The 21821-nt window shown below is 46.1% G+C and overlaps 1 protein-coding gene across 6 annotated transcripts in view; it reads right to left on the bottom strand.

Moving 5' to 3' along the window:
• The window catches only part of FADS6 (fatty acid desaturase 6), an 81372-nt gene that overhangs the window by 27726 nt on the left and 31825 nt on the right, over positions 1–21821 (bottom strand). For 4 of the 6 annotated variants that reach the window (XM_077924179.1, XM_077924178.1, XM_028716812.2 and 1 more), the window contains exons 3-4: positions 2630–2725; positions 156–705 (exon numbers count right to left, since the gene is read on the bottom strand). The exons of 1 other annotated variant lie outside the window; for it this stretch is intronic. The gene's annotated coding sequence lies outside the window, so the exon portion shown is untranslated. Of the gene's footprint in view, positions 1–155; positions 706–2629; positions 2726–19686; positions 19797–21821 lie in introns of those variants that run through there. One more of the 6 variants, XM_077924180.1, reaches the window with a different exon arrangement.

Raw genomic sequence — 21821 nt, forward strand, 5'->3', positions numbered from 1 at the left:
TTTTTACACACGCAACACTGCAAATAGAAGCACACAAGCAGGAAACTGGCACACACAAAAGTTATGAACCCTTATTTTTAGAGGCACATAGAATTTTTAATACTCCTGCGGCACTTTGGTCCTTGGTTTGATATTTCAGTAAACAGAAGACCTACCCAAGTCAGATCTGGCTGTGTGTTGTCTCCAAGTGAAGAGCACCATCTACTGGTGAGCTGTAGCATCGTCCTTTCTCCAGCTTAACTAGTTACTAGTCTGGTCCCTGCAGTTTAATACTTTGGACAGCAGAGGATTGTTTTGCAAAGGATCCATGCACTTTTGCTCAACAATATTTGGTCCTGTTGTAGCCCCGTCTGAGTCCCATTGCTGAGCAAGCAGGGGCTGGAAGGAGCTCTCACCTGAGAGCAGAATCCACATACAAAGTCAAACAGTCCAGAGGTCAGGGAATCCTGATGGAGAGCAGGTAGCAGCAAGCTTGGGCCAGAAACTACAGACATTGTTTCCAGCATCTGACTGCTGCTGAGAGCTCTGTTTAAGAAGGCCACAGCCAGCTGGTTCTCATCAGTGCTTTCTCCCGTAGAGTCACTCCACCTTCTCCTCCTTCAGGATGCTGTTCAACAGCTGAAGCTGACTCCTGGGCCCATGACAGGTCCAGGCAGAGCACCATACCAAGTGGAGCTAGGATTGCAGCTTTGGTTTACAGCAAACCTTCAAAATATCAAAACGCAAAAGGGGTGGGAGAGAGAAGTCGCTTTGCAAAACATATCAATAAATCAATAAATTCAAAAATCAAAAATTTTGCAAATGTAGAACAGAATTTCAATAGAAACGCAATAGAAATAATCTAGACTTAAATATATAGGCGGAGAGCAAAAAAAGGCCCAGGCCCTGGTCTTTTTGCTGTATGACCTTCGCAGCCTGGCTTAAATAAAGTTCAGAGGGGGAGCAAGGTCATCAGAAGAAATCTGAAGGCAGCCCCGAGTAGGGAAATTTTTAATGTTCCATGTTTTATTGTATTTTTATATTTTGCTGGAAGTCACCCAGAGTGGCTGGGGCAACCCAGTCAGATAGGTGGGGTACAATTATTTAGAGGTTTGGGGTTAAACCCATCTCCCCCACCCAAGAGCTCTGCCAAAATTCAGAGCCACCATAACTGGGTTTCAGGAAATCAAAATAATAGGTGATTCATAGATTTTCCACTTCTTCTCTGGCTTGGCCTAAGTTGAATTTCACCCAAGGAACTTAGTTCAGTCTTATCTATAAAAAGAAATGCATATTAGTTGCTGGCAAAGCTGGATAAACAAACCAGTCAAATGTATCGCCCGCCTATTGTACTGTTTTCGCAAGAATCAGAAAACCAAAGGAAGAGATTAATGAAAGCACAGTTTGCATTGTTCATGACTTTTCCCCATTGAATTCCAGCAGTTCTTAAGAAGACAACAATGCAACCAGTCATAGATATCATCCAACACGTTCCAAAGATTGCAGTGATAACGACAGCAGGCCCCTGGCACCTTGAAGTCTAACTATGCCACAATAAATCTGTTAAGTCCTTTAAGATACTTCAAAACTCTTTGTTGTTTCATCTGATACATGTTGCCCTAGGAAATCTTTCAACAGCAAAATATGACAACATGTGTTCTAGTCTGATGAAGCGATGCAACAATTCATTATATAAAGCGCTGGTTTTGGCAAGATAAAGCTTGTTGCTCATTATCTGGAGAATCCATGCCTAAAAGATCAATGGTTCAAATTCTGACCCAATATGGCCATTATTCTTACTTGGTGCTGAGAGGGTATTTTATCCATGGAGGTAATGGTTGCGTTCTGCTTGGCAGGATGATTCTCCGGGGTGTTTTTTATCATTTTATCTGCTGGGCTGTGCAAAGGAGCAAGTGCTACGGCATATGTCAAACTGACATTTGGGGAGAGATAGGTCGGTCTGCCATTGCTTTGCTGATTCACATCATACTAGGCAGAAGTTCTCAAACTTTCCCATAATAATGGGGAAGCCTGCATTTTAAGGGAGAGACGTGCTCCATGAAGCACCACTCCCTCCGAGGCCACTGGGGCTGTGGAAGCTGAAACCAAGGGCATCAGAAGGACAGTAGGAGTAGACTGTGCAACATCTATTTTAGTGAGCCAGTATGGTGTAGTGGTTAGAGTGTTGGACTATGACCTGGGAGAGTAGGGTTCTAATCCCCACTTAACCATGAAGCTCACTGGGTGACCTTGGGCCAGCCACTATGGGACTGAGCATGAGGGATAGCTCAGCTGGTAGAGCATGAGGCTCTTAATCTCAGGGTCGCGGGTTTGAACCTCATGTTGGGCGAAAGATCCCGACATTGCAGGGGGTAGACCAGATAATCCTCGCCATCCCTTCCAACTCTACAGTTCTATGACAGGCAGCAGAGCTGAGAGAGGCCTGCACAGAGTGAGCCATCTCTCAGCCTAACCTACCTCACACGGTTGTTGTGAGGTTGAAATGTGGAGGAGGAGAACCACTTTGAGCTCCTGGGGGGGGGAGGTGGTATATAAATGTAATAAACACGCCAAATCCTTCAGATGGTTAGGACTACAACCAGCCATGGCTAGTCCTTTCGGGCAAATGGGGCACTGATCCACCACCAACCTCAGCCAACCGCCACTTGTCTGCCTCCTTCCTTGCAACCAGCCCAGTGGGTGTCCCTGGCTGCCAGCTTTCTCCTCCTCAGTTTCACCGTCACCCCTTGGGAAGAAGAAGAAGAAGAAGAGTTTGGATTTGATATCCCACTTCAACTAAAAACATCTTGAAGGTCCCAGGCCACAGAGAAGTTAGGCTGGCCTCAATTAGAGCCAGGGCTTTTTCAGCTGTGGCTCCGATCTGGTGGAACACTCTGTCACAAGAGACCAGGGCCCTGCGGGAGTTGACATCTTTCCGCAGGGCCTGCAAGACAGAGCTGTTCCACCAGGCCTTTGGCCAGGGCACAGTCTGACTCCCTCCCTCGGCAATCTTCGCGGAGCTCTGGCCCAATGGTTGCCAATGGCTTGAATTAATTAATTTTATAATGAATGATTTTAGAATGTTGTTTATGCTGTACTTTTGTACTGTTTTATTGTTGTTAGCCGCCCTGAGCCCTGAGCCCTGAGCCCGGCTTCGGCTGGGGAGGGCGGGATATAAATAAAATTTATTATTATTATTATTATTATTATTATTATTATTATTATTATTATTATTATTATTCACTACCCGAAGGAGTCTCAAAGCGACTAACATTCTCCTTTCCCTTCCTCCCCCACAACAGACACTCTGTGAGGTGAGTGGGGCTGAGAGACTTCAGAGAAGTGTGACTGGCCCAAGGTCACCCAGCAGCTGCATGTGGAGGAGCGGGGAAGCAAACCCGGTTCACCAGATTATGAGTCCACTGCTCTTAACCACTACACCACACTGGGAGCAGGATGGAAGCAGAACTAGAATCTATTGGCTATGCCAGCTATTGGCTCTGGCTCTACTTGCTTTACTGTGCATGACTCTGTTCCCTTGTACTTGATCTAGAAACTGCAATTAGGACAGGATGCTGTAGCATGGTTGCTGACAAAAGTGGAAACTGTGCTAACTGGCCATCTGGCACTGTTATCGGTGCCTGAAAGGGTTGCCATATTTTGGAGAGCAAAAACGAGGACGCTATGACAACTCTCATTTTAAATACCCCTACTATGTGTAGTAGGGACGTGGGTGGCACTGAGCCTCTTGGGCTTGCCAATCAGAAGATTGGCAGGTTGAATCCCCGCGATGAGGTGAGCTCCCATTGCTCGGTCCCAACTCCTGCCAATCCAGCAGTTTGAAAGCATTTCAAAATGCAAGTAGATAAATAGGTACCACTCTGGCAGGAAGGTAAACGGCATTTCCGTGCGCTGCTCTGGTTCACCAGAGGCGGCTTAGTCATGCTGGCCACATGACCCGGAAAAACTGTCTGTGGACAAACGTCGGCTCCCTCAGCCAGTAAAGCGAGATGAGTGCCGCAACCCCAGAGTCGTTCGCAACTGAACTTAACTGTCAGGGGTCCTTTGCCTTTTTTACTATATGTAGACTATAGAAGCTGTGATATATTGCTGGCGGGGGGGGGGGGGGAGGTGAGAGGAGAAGACAAGAGGAAAGCAAGTCTTCAATTACCAGTTACGTCTATGTCTCATCCAGAAAGTATAGCCAGAGACATTTTGGCAAATTTAAAAAATCTACCCCGACAGCAATTTTACCCCTGAAATAGAGGACATGTCCTTGAAAATGAGGACACATGGAACATGGTACGAACACGTGTTCAGTACCTGTAAGATGTCAGCTGTTTGGTGTGGCAGCACCTGCACACATTGGAACTCCCTGCCTAGTGACATCAGCCAGGCTGTGCTGTACTCTTCTTGGCACCTGCTTAAAACATTTTTGTTTAGGCAAGCATAGTTGAAATTAAAATGCATTTTAATTATCTGTCGAATACTTTTAAATCCCTGTTGTTAGCAGACTGCCATAGATAACTTCAATGTTTTATTTTTATTTTATTGTAAAACGCTTAGAAGTCTGACGCCAATCAAGCAGAATATAAATTAATAAACATTGTTTTAGTCTGTGTTATTTTATGGGCTGCTAAACTGACTGTTTTGTGAACAGTCTTACCACCTTGCACTGTTTCAGCTCTGCTTTGCCACTGGTTATTGTACCATTATAATTTGATTGTTTTACCATCTTTGAAAGTTCTTTGTTGAAAGGTGGGGTATAAATCCTGAAAATAAAAAAGTCCTTATGTTGAAACTAGGTTACATACGCTTCAGGTTACAGACTCCGCTAAACCAAAAATAGTGCTTCAGGTTAAGAACTTTGCTTCAGGATGAGAACATAAATTGTGCTCCGGCAGTGCGGCAACAGCAGGAGGCCCCCCATTAGCTAATGTGGTGCTTCAGGTTAAGAACAGTTTCAGGTTAAGTACGGACCTCCAGAACAGATTAAGTGCTTAACCCGAGGTACCACTGTAATAGATAGATGATAAATAGATAGATTCAAAATGAGTTTTTCCAAAAAAATATTGACAATGGGAGGGCTGGAAAATGTGTCTTTCACCAGATCAGACTAACTGCCCACCTCACACAGTACTGTCTACTCTGTCTGGCAGCAGCCGTTCAGTGTGTCCAGTAGAGGAGCTTCCTATTACCTATCTCACCATGTAATTGGAGATGCCACCAGGGGTGGAATGTGGTGCCTTCTGCATGCCAGGCATGTGGCGCTTGACCACTGAGCTACAGCCCAGGGACATCCTGGGTGGTTGCTCAGCCTTGTGGCCACCACACTAAATGTACAAGGGCATGAGCCACTTCCCTTCCCATCTGTGATGCCTGCAGAACTCTGTGGAACAATAATTTACAAGAGGCATGCATCCTGCATCTTCATGTGATGCATGTTACTGTAAAACAACAGAATGAGCCACAACCAATTTACCAGCCAGCTTATTCACTGCGGGCTGCAGCGTGTGAACCACTGCCTCTGGGTATGCATGCGTTATGTGTCATTTTGTGATTTTAATTAATCACTGCTGCACACGTATGGCTCTACTATGGATATCAGAGTCACAAACATTCTTCCCAAAGCTACATGCAAACTGAAGTGGTGAGAAAGCAGCACAGTATATGGAAAGATTTGCTTTCAGATGACTTGTTTACTGTGCATTCATCCTGATTTATTTGTATGCACTTTCTGTCAATTGATGAGGATGATTTATTAATTTTTTATACTGCCCGTCATCCTCACCCATTTTTTAAAAAACTTGATTTGTTGAGCAAGGGCACCAGAGCGCTTCAATCCACATTAATTGTGCAAACCTACATTTCCCAGTATGCATTTTAATCCCTCCAGCAAAATAGTAACAACCTCGAGATAGCTAGTAAACATGGGAAGTCTATTTACAAGAGACTAGCACAAGGAGAAGGGGATGACAGAGGCCGAGATGGTTGGACAGTGTTCTCGAAGCTACCAGCATGAGTTTGACTGAAGTGCGTGAGGCAGTGGAAGACAGGAGTGCCTGGCGTGCTCTGGTCCATGGGGTCACGAAGAGTCGGATACAACTAAGCGACTAAACAACAGCAAAAAGCCTCTAGAGGGAGACATAGGCATAGATATAAGCAACAGTTAATGATCTGAAAAAGAGATGCAGTACCTTACCAGGGCTCATTTAGCAAAAAACAAAACAATATCTTGTGTCTGTTGGTATCCAGCTCTTTCCGCAATCTGGTTCTCGGTAAAATAGATATCAGCATTCTTGTGCTAATCTTGGGGGCGATGCATTCATGATCACTGCATAAGGAGATGGCACAGCCTATACATCACATCGTAGAATATGTGACATCATATTCAATACATCGCTTGAGTGGATAGACCCCCCCAAAATGTACCTAACTAAAATTGCACAATCACCTTGCCAACAAAGGTCCGTATAGTTAAAGCTATGGTTTTCCCAGTAGTGATGTATGGAAGTGAGAGCTGGACCATAAAGAAGGCTGATCGCCGAAGAATTGATGCTTTTGAATTATGCTGCTGGAGGAGACTCTTGAGAGTCCCATGGACTGCAAGAAGATCAAACGCATCCATTCTTAAGGAAATCAGCCCTGAGTGCTCACTGGAAGGACAGATCCTGAAGCTGAGACTCCAGTAATTTGGCCACCTCATGAGAAGAGAAGACTCCCTGGAAAAGACCCTGATGTTGGGAAAGATTGAGGGCACAAGGAGAAGGGGACGACAGAGGACGAGATGGTTGGACAGTGTTCTCGAAGCTACCAGCATGAGTTTGACCAAAGTGTGGGAGGCAGTGGAAGACAGGAGAGCCTGGCATGCTCTGGTCCATGGGGTCACAAGGAGTCGGACACGACTAAACGACTAAACAACAACAACAACAAATTGCACAAGCCTTTATTGATCTAGTATCACACTGCCCAAGCACCACTGTGGGGTAGGGACATTTGGGAGGGTGAATTAGAGAGGTGACTGTTGATAGTTGCGAAACAGAAACTAATAAACTATTACAATGAGAGAGATGAAAGAACAAAGGCTCGGATTAAAAAGGAAGTCAGCAAAGATGCTACTTAGCTAATGCCAAGAAACAATGTTACAGAACATTTCCACAGTTCAAACAGATTAATATTATAAGAAACAGAAAAGACATGGAAACAAAGCAAATATTGGACTTAAGTCATAACCTGAAACTCAAACAGTCCATTGTTAATATATGATTTTGAAGTTAGCCATAAACTACAAACATACCAAAGAAAGCCTCTAGGTGGGAATTCAGACAGAAAGCAGGTTCTTCAAGCTCTTTAGTCGGGAAAACACTTCCTTACCCAATCTCAGCTCCTCCTCATTTTTTTTGGAGCAGCTAAGAAAGCTAAGTAAGATTTTTCTAAAGACAGGCCAGCTCCTACAGCAGTGATGGGGAACAGGTGTCCATCAGGGTGTTTTGTACCACAACTTCCATCAGCCCAGTCAGCATAGCCTGTGTTCAGAGATGAGGGGCTCTGTAGCCCACCAACACCTTGGAGAGCCACAGGTTGCTCACCCCTGCATTAAGGAATCCTTAGGAAGCTCGTGGAAATGCGTCCCCCCCCCCTTACAACTATCACCATATAATTTCACAATCTTTCGTATGCTCTCGTGCCGTCTGTTGCTACTGAGCAAATATTATTTGACATTTGGAGAAGACAATCTGTTTCCATAAAGGCTTTTCTCTCTCAGGCAATTTTATTCATATCTAATGTCTGTACGCTATCTGTCAGGGCCGACAGGAAATGCAGGTGTGGATAATTTCATGCAAAGCAACTCACGGCTTGCTCAGATACCAGAGCACCTTATTTGTCCAGAAGCATACCCATGACAACATTCAGGGTGTGTTCCCGTGCCCTGGCAAGACTTCTAGTCAGGGCTCTTGAAGAAATCTCATAGCTTTGGCACACTCAGCGACATGGCATGCCATAATTCAGGTTCTGTGGCCGGCTTTGCTCCTTGCGCCCGTCCATCTTCAGCGGACAACTCTCCTGCCATGATATCCCTCAGTAACACGTTCCCTTTAATATGGTTTTCATACACAGTGGTCTTAACCACAGTAGACATTTTGCTTGGCCAGTCTTATCTTAATAGAGTGGATGAAGTATTGTGGTCACAAGTATAAGAAATGAAGCGGTTGTAATTGATTCCCTATAGGGGTTTTGGCAAATTGTCAGCATGCCTGCACGGATTTCCCCAAAGCATCTGATTGGCTAGGATGCTGGACTAGATAAGCCATTGGCCTGATCCAGCAGGGCTCCTCTCATGTGCTTACGTACTACTGGAGAAGAGGTAGGTGTTGCTCAGCCTCCTTCCCTTGATTTCCCTTGGTGTGCCGCTTTATTGCTCAGCGCTCTCTTCCCATGTTGCCAAGACTTGCCAAGCTACAGCTTTAGGGAACAAATTAATGGCTCTGAGATGAATGAATGTGATAGCATATTTGCACTGGTCCTCTATTAGCTTTCAGGCACGGCCCATGAAACTTGTTCCCGACCCAAGAATGCAGCCCTAACTAGTAGATGCGTGCACTAAGTCCAAGCACATTCCCCGGGCATTTTCTGTGGCTGCCCCACAGCTGCGCACTCCCTTCCATTGCAGACCCGCAGAGCTGCTAACATCACAGACGTGCCAAAATACCAGGGCGGGTTTTAAACAGCTGGCGTTAAAATAGAAAAGGTTCCTCAGTAAAATGTTACTGAGCACAATTCCCAGAGTTGAAGGTGAAGAGGGATGGGTAGTTAAACCACTCTTGGAACTGTAGCCCTGGGAGGGGAAGAGGGGTCTTCTAACGACTCTCTGCACCCTTCACAATCTATGGATTCCAGATTTCTTTGGGGAAGCCATGACAGTTTAAAGTGGTATCACAGTGCCTTAAATGTATAGTGTGACCTCCCCCTGCCTGCCTGTCCCCGGACCTCTTCTGAAGGCTGGCGGGGGGCAAAAGTCTTTGTCCCCCCTGCCTGCCTTCCCAGGGGCTTTTAAATCGCCCCGGACAGCGGAGAAGTCCTCCGCTGTCCCGGGGCGATTTTAAAATGCCGCCCGCCAGCATTTTAAGATCGCCCCGGACAGCGGAGAAGTCCTCCGCTGTCCCGGGGTTTTTTAAAATGCTGGGGGTGGGAAGAAAAGCCCTTGTCCCCCCCCCCCCCCGAGCCTTCAGAAGAGGTCCGGGGACAGACTGTCCCCGGACCTGGTCTGAAGGCGGTTTCCCTAGGAACGCATTAATTGATTTTCAATGCATTCCTATGGGAAACCGTGCATTGCAAGACGAAAAACTCGCAAGACGAAGAGACTTGCGGAACGAATTAATTTCGTCTTGCGAGGCACCACTGTAACATGTTTTTCCCCCTGAAGGGGTATTTTGTGGTAGCGGCCGCCACTGCTCCTGCAAATGCCCTGGAACAATGCAAAGTCTGGAGAATTGTGGAAGAAGCAAAATGGTGGCCAGGCTACTAATGAAGAGGAATGTCTCAGGAAAAAAGAGGCTGTGCTAATGCCACTGTTCATAAGGGGTCTCGTCCCTGAGACACTATTGGAGAATTTCTCTTTCCCCTAAAGAAATTCCGGAAAATGTCCCTGTCCCCCCCAGCAAATGGAGTGGGGAATTTTGAGAGGCCATTTGTATATAGCATTAGATATGAATGTGGAGGTTTGAATGCTGTGAGCTAAAGACATCATGTGCTGAGCAGCATATAAACACAGCTCCTTCCTAGCAAAAATCAAAGTGCCTGACAGGTAAAGGTAAAGGGACCCCTGACCATTAGGTCCAGTCATTGCCGACTCTGGGGTTGCGATGCTCATCTCACTTTATTGGCCGAGGGAGCCGGCGTACAGCTTCCGGGTCATGTGGCCAGCATGACTAAGCCGCTTCTGGCGAACCAGAGCAGCGCACGGAAACGCTGTTTACCTTCCTGCCAGAGCAGTACCTATTTATCTACTTGCACTTTGACGTGCTTTCGAACTGCTTGGTTGGCAGGAGCTGGGACCAAGCAACGGGAGCTCACCCCGTCTCAGGGATTCGAACCACCAACCATCTGATCGGCAAGTCCTAGGCTCTGTGGTTTAACCCACAGCGCCACACCAGCTTTAATACAATATACTGATGCCGAACAATATAGCAGTGCCCTTAAGGCTAAAGGAAATAACCCAGCAGAGGAACAATTTGGCAATTGCCAGAGGGCATGCATTGGGGGCTTGAGGAACCCTGCGTAAAGTTACTGAGCTTCCAAAAACAATTCCTGTTTGCGTTCATCAATTTGCACAGAATAGCCAAGGGGACGCAATTGGCATAAATCATGCCCTGCTCTTCAGCGGCAGATTTTGTTATGCACAGCCTAGAACTGTGGGTGTCAGCTTTTAAACTGCATGACGTTGATCCCTGGGTGTCATCTCCCTCCAAAGCTTCACCGTGACGTTTCCCACAGTAGTTGTTGGCAATTGCATGCACTGTCTGAATCCTTTCTAGCTCCTGGCAAGTCTTATTTGAGGAACCAGTTTGAATCAACACAGCATGCCTTTATGTACTCAGCTGACTTGAATTAAAGCAGGGCTTGACCTGACCTAGTGATATGTGCAAATCCCTCCAGTTCTCCCACGACTGCACTGGAGGGACATGTTTTGCCCCAGTTATTCTCTCACTTAACCCCATTCCTACAGGGTTACGTCAGAAACTCAGGGCCTTGTCTGGCCCAGTTGTGCCTCAGAGGCCTTTGACACCTCCCACTTTCAGGAGCCTCAGCTGTTTGTTTGCAGATATGTACTTCTTCATTTCAATTTTTATTTCTTGTAAGAAAAAGACAAAGGGATAAATTAAAAATACCACTGATATAATCCATCTGGTCAACTAATAGGCACTCTTATCTTAGCTTCAAGCCTCTCCAGGAGCCATTGTTCTCTGCTCCGACACCAAGCCATATTTTGGGAAGCAAAAGTATGCCTGTAACTGGAAAGAGTGTGGAGGTGTGAGGGAGGATTCAGGAAGCTGGCAGGTGAAGAACCAAGAGAAGATAATTGGGTATCACAGCTAGGTTGCTTCCTTTTCATGCCGCACCCCCTTTCCTAGTCTCAGGGCCTATGCAAAATGTGCTGTAGCATGTCCATGAGAGAAAGAACAGCCATACATTGATACTACGCCGGGTGAAAACATGTAGTTAGGAAGTTTTCTCTTGCATAATTCATGCTATCTATTTCACATGTTACCTCTTATAGCACCAAGAGGAACCATTAAAGAAGAATGTGATTGCTTTGTTGGCACCAGCTCAGCCAACATTCTGAGCAAAGGGAGTCACCGCTGAGGAAACCTGCTGTAACATATTGTTATGCATTTGGAGGGGTCGGTTTGGATGACACCCTGCTTCTCTTCCAAACCCTCGATCCTGTATCTGTGAGGATACTGTTAAACCAGGAACTTCACCAAGGCTATGGTCTTTGCTGGCCGGTTAAGCTGGCCTCATCAGCATTTTAAATAATGAACGGTTAGGCATTTTCCTCACTCCCCTCACCTGGCTGGAAGCCACGTAATCCTAGGTGGAAGAACAGTAGCCAGAGTTGCATGTGTGAGTTTGACTGGTATTAGAAGCTGGAGACAGAGAAACACTCTGTGCTGGATCTAAATTTGGGACTCCCTCTGAAAATCTACTTATGCCCCTTCACCTTATGCTTCAGTGTGAATGAATCCTAAAGACACCAGTCTCTACTGACCATTGTTCCAGGGAAACCAAACCGTGGGAAAGTACAGGAACCCCTGGAGTCACTCAGAGATTAGAGATGTATCAATATAAAGGGGGCAGCTGGTGAAGGGCCTCAGCAGAGGTTCTTGATGTGCAGGCTGGTTGTTATGTGAACAGGCCCTTGCCATGTTGAACCCAACTGACACCGTTAGGCATGATATAAATCCACTTGACCAGGGGTAGCCAACATACTGCCCTGCATTTTTAAAAAAAATACAACTCCTATCATCCCTTAACATTGGCCACACTGGAAGAGGCTGATGGGAACCAAAGTCCAACAACATCATTTGGAGAACCAACGATTCCAAAGTGTGTTTCCAGTTCCCACTGCATATAAAGCAGAGGAGAGGACAGAACTGGGCCGATCTGTGACTGGGATTTTATTCTTAAACTCAAAAGAAAGCCCTCTGTGAAAAACAGTTGCAGGCAACTTTTGTTGTTGTTGTTGTTTAGTCGTGTCCGACTCTTCGTGACCCCATGGACCAGAGCACGCCAGGCACTCCTGTCTTCCACTGCCTCCTGCAGTTTGGTCAGACTCATGCTGGTAGCTTCGAGAACACTGTCCAACAATCTTGTCCTCCATCGTCCCCTTCTCCTTGTGCCCTCCATCTTTCCCAACATCAGGGTCTTTTCCAGGGAGTCTTCTCTTCTCATGAGGTGGCCAAAGTACTGGAGTCTCAGCTTCAGGATCTGTCCTTCCAGTGAGCACTCAGGGCTCATTTCCTTAAGAATGGATAGGTTTGATCTTCTTGCAGTCCACGGGACTCTCAAGAGTCTCCTCCAGCACCATAATTCAAAAGCATCAATTCTTCGGCGATCAGCCTTCTTTATGGTCCAGCTCTCTTGCAACTTTACCGCAATGTTATTTAAAAACGAGAAGGAGCCGTTGCAATTTTAAGTGGAAGAAGAACAGGTGGAGAGGTTAGCATGCCAACCCCTTTCCCTTGGCCCTAGTGGTGATTTTTCTGCTCCAACTCTCACACCCATGCTCAGCTGCACCAGTGATTCTTTCCAGTACTTGGTTAGCCAATGTCACAGGAACTATCATATCTGTAATGAACTGGTCACCAAAGAAGAGATGGCACTGCTATTTCCACATGTCACCTTCCTTCTCTATGGCAAGCTCTCTATGTTGACACCTCAGGATTGTCAGCAACCCAAAACCCAGAATGGAAACCATGATCCATCTGTGAGAACGAAATGCCATATGGAGCAAGTCCTGGCTGAAGATTAACTCTGACATCATTAGTGGGCAATTAATACAGAAAACATTTTGGACTTTGTGGAATCCTATTTGGCTTGTGAAGCAAAATCAGTTTCATTTTTTCACTTGTTCCTCATCCCGTATCCATGAATAACCCACATACGCCAGTATCATCCTCCCAGAGTTTCTTCGTTCACACACATCCTCTCTTTACTTACGTGAGGCCCACAGTATAATTTGTGTATCTATTCTTGTCTTAATTATACCAAGTCCTTTCTCCCATCTTCGTCCCAAATGTCACCACCTTTGTGGAATAAAATCCTTTTGAGTGTTAATTAAGCTCCCATTGCTCTGATGCAATACATTATTATCTTCTTGGTTTATGGAACAGCCTCAAATATTTTTACCTTAGCCATGCAGTAATTATTTCTCTAAAATGCTACTGTAAGTGTATACACAGTATCCAGTTGCTCTCAGCTAATCATTTGTGAATACATTGCATCTTCTACTTGTTTGAAATTCTAAAAGTTTCATAACGGCATAGATTTTATTTCAGTCCACTAGTATGGGGGGAGCAGAAATTATTATTGATTGACACTTCGGGTTAATACCTCGAAGTTCTAATTCTTCATTATTTACTTGAGCATCACCTTTGCCATGTAGTCTCTTCTACGTCATGCTGGCATGAAAATGTTCTCCATCATGTGGTACTTCCCATGCCATTTTATCCGTGACCCCTTTTCCCCAGTGTGCCAGGTGTTTTTGGACTCCAACACCCACCGGCCCCAGACAGTATCTCCAGTAACCAGGAATTATGAAAACAGCTACCTCTGGAGGGTCACAGATTAGCAACCCTTGTTAAGTATATTAGTTTTGACCTAGGAAACCTCCAATTCAAATCTCATCCACAAAAGACTCAGCCACAAAAGGATCTAGTAGTTTTAGGCAAATTTGGCTTTCTCTCTGACATGCTATCTTACCCACATATAGCCAGTATCACCTGCCCTGCCCCCAAACAGAGAAGCATTCATAGAATCATAGAATCTTAAGAGTTGGAAGGGACTCCAAGAATCATCTAGTCCAACCCCCTGCAAAGCAGAAATCTTAGCTAAAGCATCCACGACAGATGGCCATCCAACCTCTGCTTAAAAACATTCAAGGAAGGAGAGTCCACCACCTCCCGTTGGGAGTCTGTTCCACTGCCAAACAGCTCTTACTGTCAGAAAGTCCCCCCCCCAAAAAAAAAAATTAGTTGGAATCTTCTTTCTTGTAATTTAAACCATTGCCTCGAGTCCTACCATCCAGAGCAGGAGAAATTAAGCATGCTCCTTCTCCCTTAAGATATTTGAAGATGGCAATCATATCATATCATAAGAATTGCCCTGCTTGGTGGGCAAAGGCCCATTTAGTCCACCATCCTGTTTTCACAGTGGCCGACCAGATGCCCAGAGGAAGTCCATGGGCAGGACCCAAGAACAAGACCCCACTTGTGGTGTTCAAAGGCATAGTTCCTTCGACAATAGAATTAAAATATAGCCATTTATGGCAATTGTCCTCCATGGATTTGTTTAATCCTCTTTTAAAGGCACCCAGGTTGGTGGCCATCATTGCCCCTTGTGGGAATGCATCCCATAGTTTAACTATGTGCTGTGCTTAAGAAGTCCTTTCTTTTGCCTGTCCTGAATCCTCCAACGTTCAGCTTCATTGGATGCTGCATACGCACTATACATTTAAAACACGTGACTCCACCCTAAGAATATTGGGAACCAGTGGCGTAGCATGGGGGGTGCAGGGGGGCTGGCGGGCGCAACATCTGGGGGTTAGGGTTAGGGGGCGCAAATCCACGGGTTAGGGGGTGCAAATTACTTGCCTTGCCCCGGGTGCTGACAACCCACGCTACGACACTGTTGGGAACTGTAGTTTAAGGGGCACTGGGAACTGTATCTCTGACGAGGGTAAACTACAGTTCCCAGGATTTTTTGGGGTGAAATAGTGTGCTTTAAATGTGTTTTTAGCTTGTGGTATCAATACAGCCGCGGGACGCGGGGGGCGCTGTGGGTAAAAGCCTCAGTGCCTAGGACTTGCTGATCGAAAGGTCGGCGGTTCGAATCCCCGCGGCAGGGTGCCCTCCTGTTGCTCGGTCCCAGCGCCTGCCAACCTAGCAGTTCGAAAGCACCCCCGGGTGCAAGTAGATAAATAGGGACCGCTTACTAGCGGGAAGGTAAACGGCGTTTCCGTGTGCTGCGCTGGCTCGCCAGATGCAGCTTTGTCACGCTGGCCACGTGACCCGGAAGTGTCTCCGGACAGCGCTGGCCCCCGGCCTCTTAAGTGAGATGGGCGCACAACCCTAGAGTCTGTCAAGACTGGCCCGTACAGGCAGGGGTACCTTTACCTTTTATCTATACAGCCATAATGTTATGGGCGGGGGGGGGCTTAACCACATACTGCATGTACATTATTTAGCAATTGCCTCCAGGGGCAAAGATGGTTCCAAGAATCACATAGTTGGAAGGGACCTGGAGGATCATCTAGCCCAACCCCCTGCAGTGCAGGAATATGCAAGTGTCCCATATGGGGAATCGAACCTGCAGCTTTGGTGTTATCAGCACCATGCTGTAAACCAACTGAGCTATCCAGTGCTCATGCCATGCATCATTTTATATACTTCTAGCATGTCACCTCTTATTTACCTTTTCTCTAAACTTAAAAGCCCCAAATGCTGCAATCTTTCATAGGAGATTGATCATTTTGCCTGCCCTTTTCTGAACTTTCCCCAGCTCTACAATATCCTTTTGGAGGTGAGGGAACCAGAAACGTGAATTTAAGATTATTTTTTTGCTCCAGTGTGCATCATCTGCAGCTCCCAACAGCACTGCTACAATCCAGGAAATGTTTTGTGACTGACTTCTGCTGATGGTGCAAACTAGTATAGAATACATTGCCTAAGAGCACTTTGTGAGTCCCTAAGAGGAAATCTGAGCTGAAAACTTTTACCTCACCTGTATTTCACCAGCTCTTTCATCTATTAGTGTACGGATGTGACTTGCAAATTGATCTAGACGTAACCTGGTATTTCCATGATTTGCGTCACCCACAAGTAATCTGCATGCTTTAAATTCATAGACTTTGTTGTTTTACCCATCCAACATAATGTGGTCTGTCTGCTAGAAATTCTGGGTTTGGGCCTACTATTATCACAAATACAAATCCAGTGGACCTGTCATAATCCTTACACTTTGGAGCTAAATTAAGACCTTGAAGACAGACATTGAGAGTCTGTTTGCCAACCAAATCAAACTTTACTAGTTTATCAACTTTTGCAGTTTATCCAACTCACGTGGCAAATCAATATGTCAGTTCTACCCAAAGTCCTGCTCCAAAGTTCAGTTCAACCTCCGCCACAAATGTATGTATCAAATAGCCATCATTGATGTTATCCGAATTTACGTCTTCCAATTCTGTCACACTTTTGTTGAAACAAGGAGTCTTACTGTGTGGTCCAAGGTTGACCATTTGCAGGGCCAGCCCAAAGCATTTCGCTGCCTGATGCGGAGGACAAGAGAGGGCTCCCTCACTCAATCTCCATTCCACTTACAGGGCAGTGCTATTTTTTCTGAAGAAGAGGTGCTGGAACTCACTATGAATGCCTCCCTTGTTCTCTGTGCCCACCTGGGAGGTGCCAGAACTGAGTTCTGCTGAGTTCCTGCTGAAAAAAGTCATTTTACAGGGTTATTTCCAATGTGGTGCTAAACAACTTGTTGCGTCAACACAAGGATTTACATTTGCACACAGGAACTCCCCTCCCCCACTTTCCTCTTCCCACGCGCACCCTGCACTCTCTGCAGAGAGTTAGGGAGAGACCCTAGAAAAAATTTAGAGGGTATGCAAGAGTGGAGGAGAGGGGGGAAATTTCTGTTGTTCGAGCCTAAATCTTTGCACCGATGGAGCCAGTAAGTTGGCTAACACCCACAGAATTCAGCTACAGGGTGGGTAGCTGAATTTCACCTTAACCCTGCTGATGGGACAATATCCTCCCACCATCCCTGAGGGCAGGAGACTAGCTTAAGGGGTACAGAGGAGGCTGGCTTAGGGAACTCAGAGAGAATGCGAACAGGGGACTGCTGCCATCTGAAGCAGCCGCCTCACTTGGCCTAATGGTTGGGCTGGACCTGAACCTGAGCCACACCCATTGGGTCCAAGCTATCTAAAAGATCGTATTCCCTCATACAAACCTGCCCAGGTTTTGAGATCTTTGGGAGAGGCCCTTCTCTCGGTCCTGCCATCCTCACAGGCACACTTGGTGGGGATGTGGGCGAGGGCCTTCTCAGTGGCTGCTCCCAGGCTCTGGAACTCCATCCCTGGAGAAGCTAGCCTGGCTCCCTCCTTGTCCTTCTGCCAGCAAGTGAAGACATTTTCATTCCATCAAGCTTTTGGGAACTGACTGCTTTTAATGAAAGCTCTGGTGCTGTTCTTATTTGAAATTATTTGTATGGTTTTAACACATTGTGTATATATGTATATAGTCTTCCTTCTAACAATGCTTGATTGTTTTTTAATGATTTTTTTCCTATGTTTTTAGCGGTTCTCGTGTTAATAGGTAAGCTGCCTTGAGTCTCGTCAGGGGGAAAGGGTATAAATATATGACGATGGTGATGATGATGATGATGATAAAAATTTCCCCATCTGAGATAATTGATCTGACTACACCTGACGGCATCTTCAGAATCAAGTTCTGGAGAAGCGGGAAAAAGGTACTTTTGGACTGCTCCACAGGATTTCAGTTCCCGGAGAACATACCATGAGATGTTTGCAGTGCTTCCGTGGGAAACATAAGAAATCACATCCTGTGTTGTGTACAGGGAACCTGCTCTGCAAAACCATTTGTCCTATTTTCAGGGTTTAGATTCCTCTTGCAATAATGACCAAGTGGCGGTTTTATTTCCTCAGCCTAACCACTCACTTTCCAATCTTGCCCTTGGAGGAACTTCCTGTTTTTGCCCTACCACCTGTCGAGCCAGAAGGGTTGCCATCTTCCAGGTTATTCCCCATGCTAGAGTTGGCATCTTGCTGCTAGTTCCTCTATGGCCTCTTAGGCTCCACATTTTAAATTCTATCACACAACATCCTTCCTGCCAGTGCAATGATTCACGTGTTTTAAGATGCCATTTTAAAGCAATATTCCGACTGACAGTGTCAGAACCAAGTCAATGGCTACAACTGGAATTTTTTCTTTTAACGAACGGTTCCATGTAAGTGATGAGGACATACACACTTGATACAATTTACCAGTTTACCTGTGGGATCACCTTACCCCAACTGCTATGATCTCCAGAATAGGCACTGTTCCGGCATTGCAGGGACATGGTTGGCGCTGTGTTTCTAAACCACTGAGCCTCTTGGGCTTGCCAATCCAAAAGTCAGCGGTTCAAATCCCCACTACGGGCTGAACTCCCGTTGCTCTGTCTCAGTTCCTGCCAACCTAGCACTCTGAAAGCATGCCGGTGCAAGTAGATAAATAGGTACCGCTGTGTTGTGGCAATAAGGTAAATGGCATTTCCGTGCGCTCTGGTTTCCCTCATGGTGTTCCGTTGCGCCAGAAGCAGTTTAGTCATGCTGGTCACATGAGCTGGGAAGCTGTCTGTGGGCAAACGTCGGCCCCCTTGGCCTAAAAGCGAGATGAGCGCCGCAACCCCATAGCCACCTTTGACTGGGCTTAACCATCCGGGGGGGAGGCTCCTACTTTTTTTCCTACTGCAGGGGGTTGAATCGATGACCCTCATGGTCCCTTCCAACTCTACAATTCTATCATTCCCTCAATCTTTTACTTTAGCAGCACATACATACACTTTGAAACACCCTGCTATCAGGCAGGTACTTTCACTATACTCTTTTAAGCAGCTGCTAAAAACATTATTTTTTTTTTAGAGAAGCCTATCTCTATCCATATCCCTATCACGATTCGAATCCCTGCGACGGCGTGAGCTCCCATTGCTCGGTCCCTGCTCCTGCCCACCTAGCAGTTCGAAAGTACGTCAAAGTGCAAGCAGATAAATAGGTGCAAGTAGATAAATAGGTACCACTCCAGCGGGAAGATAAACAGTGTTTCCGTGCACTGCTCTGGTTTGCCAGAAGTGGCTTAGTCATGCTGGCGACATGACCCAGAAGCTGTACGCCGGCTCCCTTGGCCAATAAAGTGAGATGAGCACCGCAACTCCAGTCGTCCACGAATGGACCTAACGGTCAGGGGTCCCTTTACCTTTTTATCCAGATATCTAGAATGAGAATGTTTTAATCTGTTGTGTGTTGCACCTGTCCCCACTAGCAACCCACCAAGGAATGCCTCACCAATGGTAGTAGTGGTTGTGGTGATAGATGACACCCAGCAAACAGTTGTCACACTTTTTTAAAAAAAACACCACCACCACACTCCCACATAATGCACTTCAGCATGTCCTGCGTAATATGTGATTTTTATGTTGGATTCCCCCCCAACTCACTACATTATCTCTGGATCAGGAAAATCCAAATTAAATTGGGGGTGGGGGGGTAGTAGTACAAACTGAACTTGGAACAGGATGTTGTGTGGATAACGCACAACACACACACACACCTGGGACACATCAAACCCACTTTACAGTGCCCTGTGTTCACACCTTGAGTCAATATTGGTGATGAGGAACTGAGGCTGAGAAATAGTGATGTACCTAAAGGTTCCAAATGACTTGAAAAGTAAGGTGGGATTTGAAGTGTCGACAATCTGGTTCAAAGCTTCAGTCACACGTCCCCAGCTCTCGAGGTCACTTAAGCTTCTCTGTCATCTACGAACTTGTAAGAAAACACATAATAAAAAAAAACCAACGATATCTTTTTATGGTTGTTCATGCTTTGAGGCCTTCTTCATGGGATCTGAGCAGCCGTTTTTCATCTCACCGTATCTGTGGCAGATAGTTGTGTTACTTTGTTGGTGTTCCTTGTCTTTGACTGACTAGGATAAGGAAACCACAGAGGTCAGGGGTTTCCTGAAGCATGAAGTGCGATGAGAAATAGGGTTGAATGGAAATATGTACTACTCCTCTAGTGTATATATATATAAAATCTACCTGCAATCCAATAAATCTGGTTTTGAAGGCACTGACAGAGGTGGGCATTTCTTAGGTGTTTTCTTTTTGAGAATCTCCCTTCCTATCTCTATCTAGTACCCTTGTACTCTGATCCCTCAGAGCTTGCCAAGAAGATGGAGGCATGAGCCTCCAGAGGCATTCCTAGGGGTAATTGAAACCAGCTCCTGCTGAGGCCGCAAGCCCAGCGGGGGTGCAAGAATCACCTATCAGGTGTTGAAGTCCTCCCAATACCTGGAGCACCCCCCTCACCCAATGCTCAGCACTCCAGCATCTGTTTTGCTGGCAGAAGGAATGCGCTGGGATCTCTAGCAGGAAGAACTGCTGCTCCTGCTGCAGGAGGAGGAGATGGAATGGCCTCCAGGCATAGAGCGGCGTAAATGCCCCATTAATCCCCAAGAAGCCATGGTCCTCCTGTTCAGGCAACCTCGCCTGCTTCTCAGGTTGTTGTTTTTTTCAGGGGAGGGGGGGGTGCCAATACAGCTCCTTGCCAAGGGTGCAAGGGACACTAGGTATGCCTCTGAGAGCATCCACCTTATACCCTCAAGTGCTCAAGGGCATGTCTCATCTTCAGGCTCCTCCAGGGAAATGTGAAAATTTGTAGGTCACCTGCCACCTCCTATGGTGTTTTGTTCCTTAATTGATTTATTTAAAGCCGGCAGGGTGAAACCAAATGCAGGAAGAAACGAACAATGGACTCTCCTGCTTCCATTGCCACTTATATAACCAAATTACAACCTGGTTTAGACAATTCCCGCCTCAACTCTTATGGGTAATTTAGAGCGCCGTCCCACTGCTTGTGATGGAATTCCTAACACAACTATGCAAGTACATTTCCAAGCGATGATTGATGTAAATAACTTTTGGGCTAGCCATTATGGAGTCGTGAGAAGTCCCAAGGAAGGGTGTGTGCAATTTCCTGGTCTGGTGTGTGGAGAGAAATGAAGGCTGTAGGCCTCAGAGACCCCAGAGCTATGGCAACAGCAGAGTAATATGTAACTCAAGGGGAACTGGGCCCTGTTAGGTGACCATAAGGCCAAACTAGCCGATACATTAGCTTTGTATCTAGGCCCTTAAATGCATCTTTTTATGCCAGTGCTGGTGGGACAGCAGATCCAGATGGGGATCCCAGCATGGGGGGGGGGGAGTGTTGGGGCCCAGCTGGCTACACATCATTTAGTTTGGTCCTGCATGGCACCTAACCCTGAAGAAAGTATACCAGTGTAAGTCAATGGCTCGCTCACACATCTTGAGTTGAGATTATGTAAAGGATAAACAGTAGGTGCTTAACTTGGTCATCAGGACACATTAATTAGGCTTGGCAAGCAGTAGCTGCTAAATATTTGGCAAAGCTGGAGGATTATTGGCTAAAACCCAGGTTTCTTCCTCCCTGGCACCATATTTCCCCCTTTATGTTTAAGACTTAATTTCCAGGTGCCATTTGAAACTGGAAGGAGAAGAGAAGAGACTGGTTCATTTGCAGGCGTGTAGGAGGTTATGGATCCATTAGTGCAATTATGTGTGCTTGAGGCCTGCCGGGTTATGAACTCAGGGTCAAACTAGATCCGACCTGAAGTACCTGATTCAAAACTCTGCTTGTGTTTATTTACAACATTCCTACACCGCCCATTAAGAAAAAGTTCTCTGGGTGGTTCAAGAACAATAGTTAAAACCTCCATGAAGTGAAAAAGCAGAATGCAAGCATAAAATCTGATCAGAAT

Source organism: Podarcis muralis, chromosome 2 (assembly GCF_964188315.1).
Source record: "Podarcis muralis chromosome 2, rPodMur119.hap1.1, whole genome shotgun sequence".
NCBI classification, from domain to species: Eukaryota; Metazoa; Chordata; class Lepidosauria; order Squamata; family Lacertidae; genus Podarcis; species Podarcis muralis.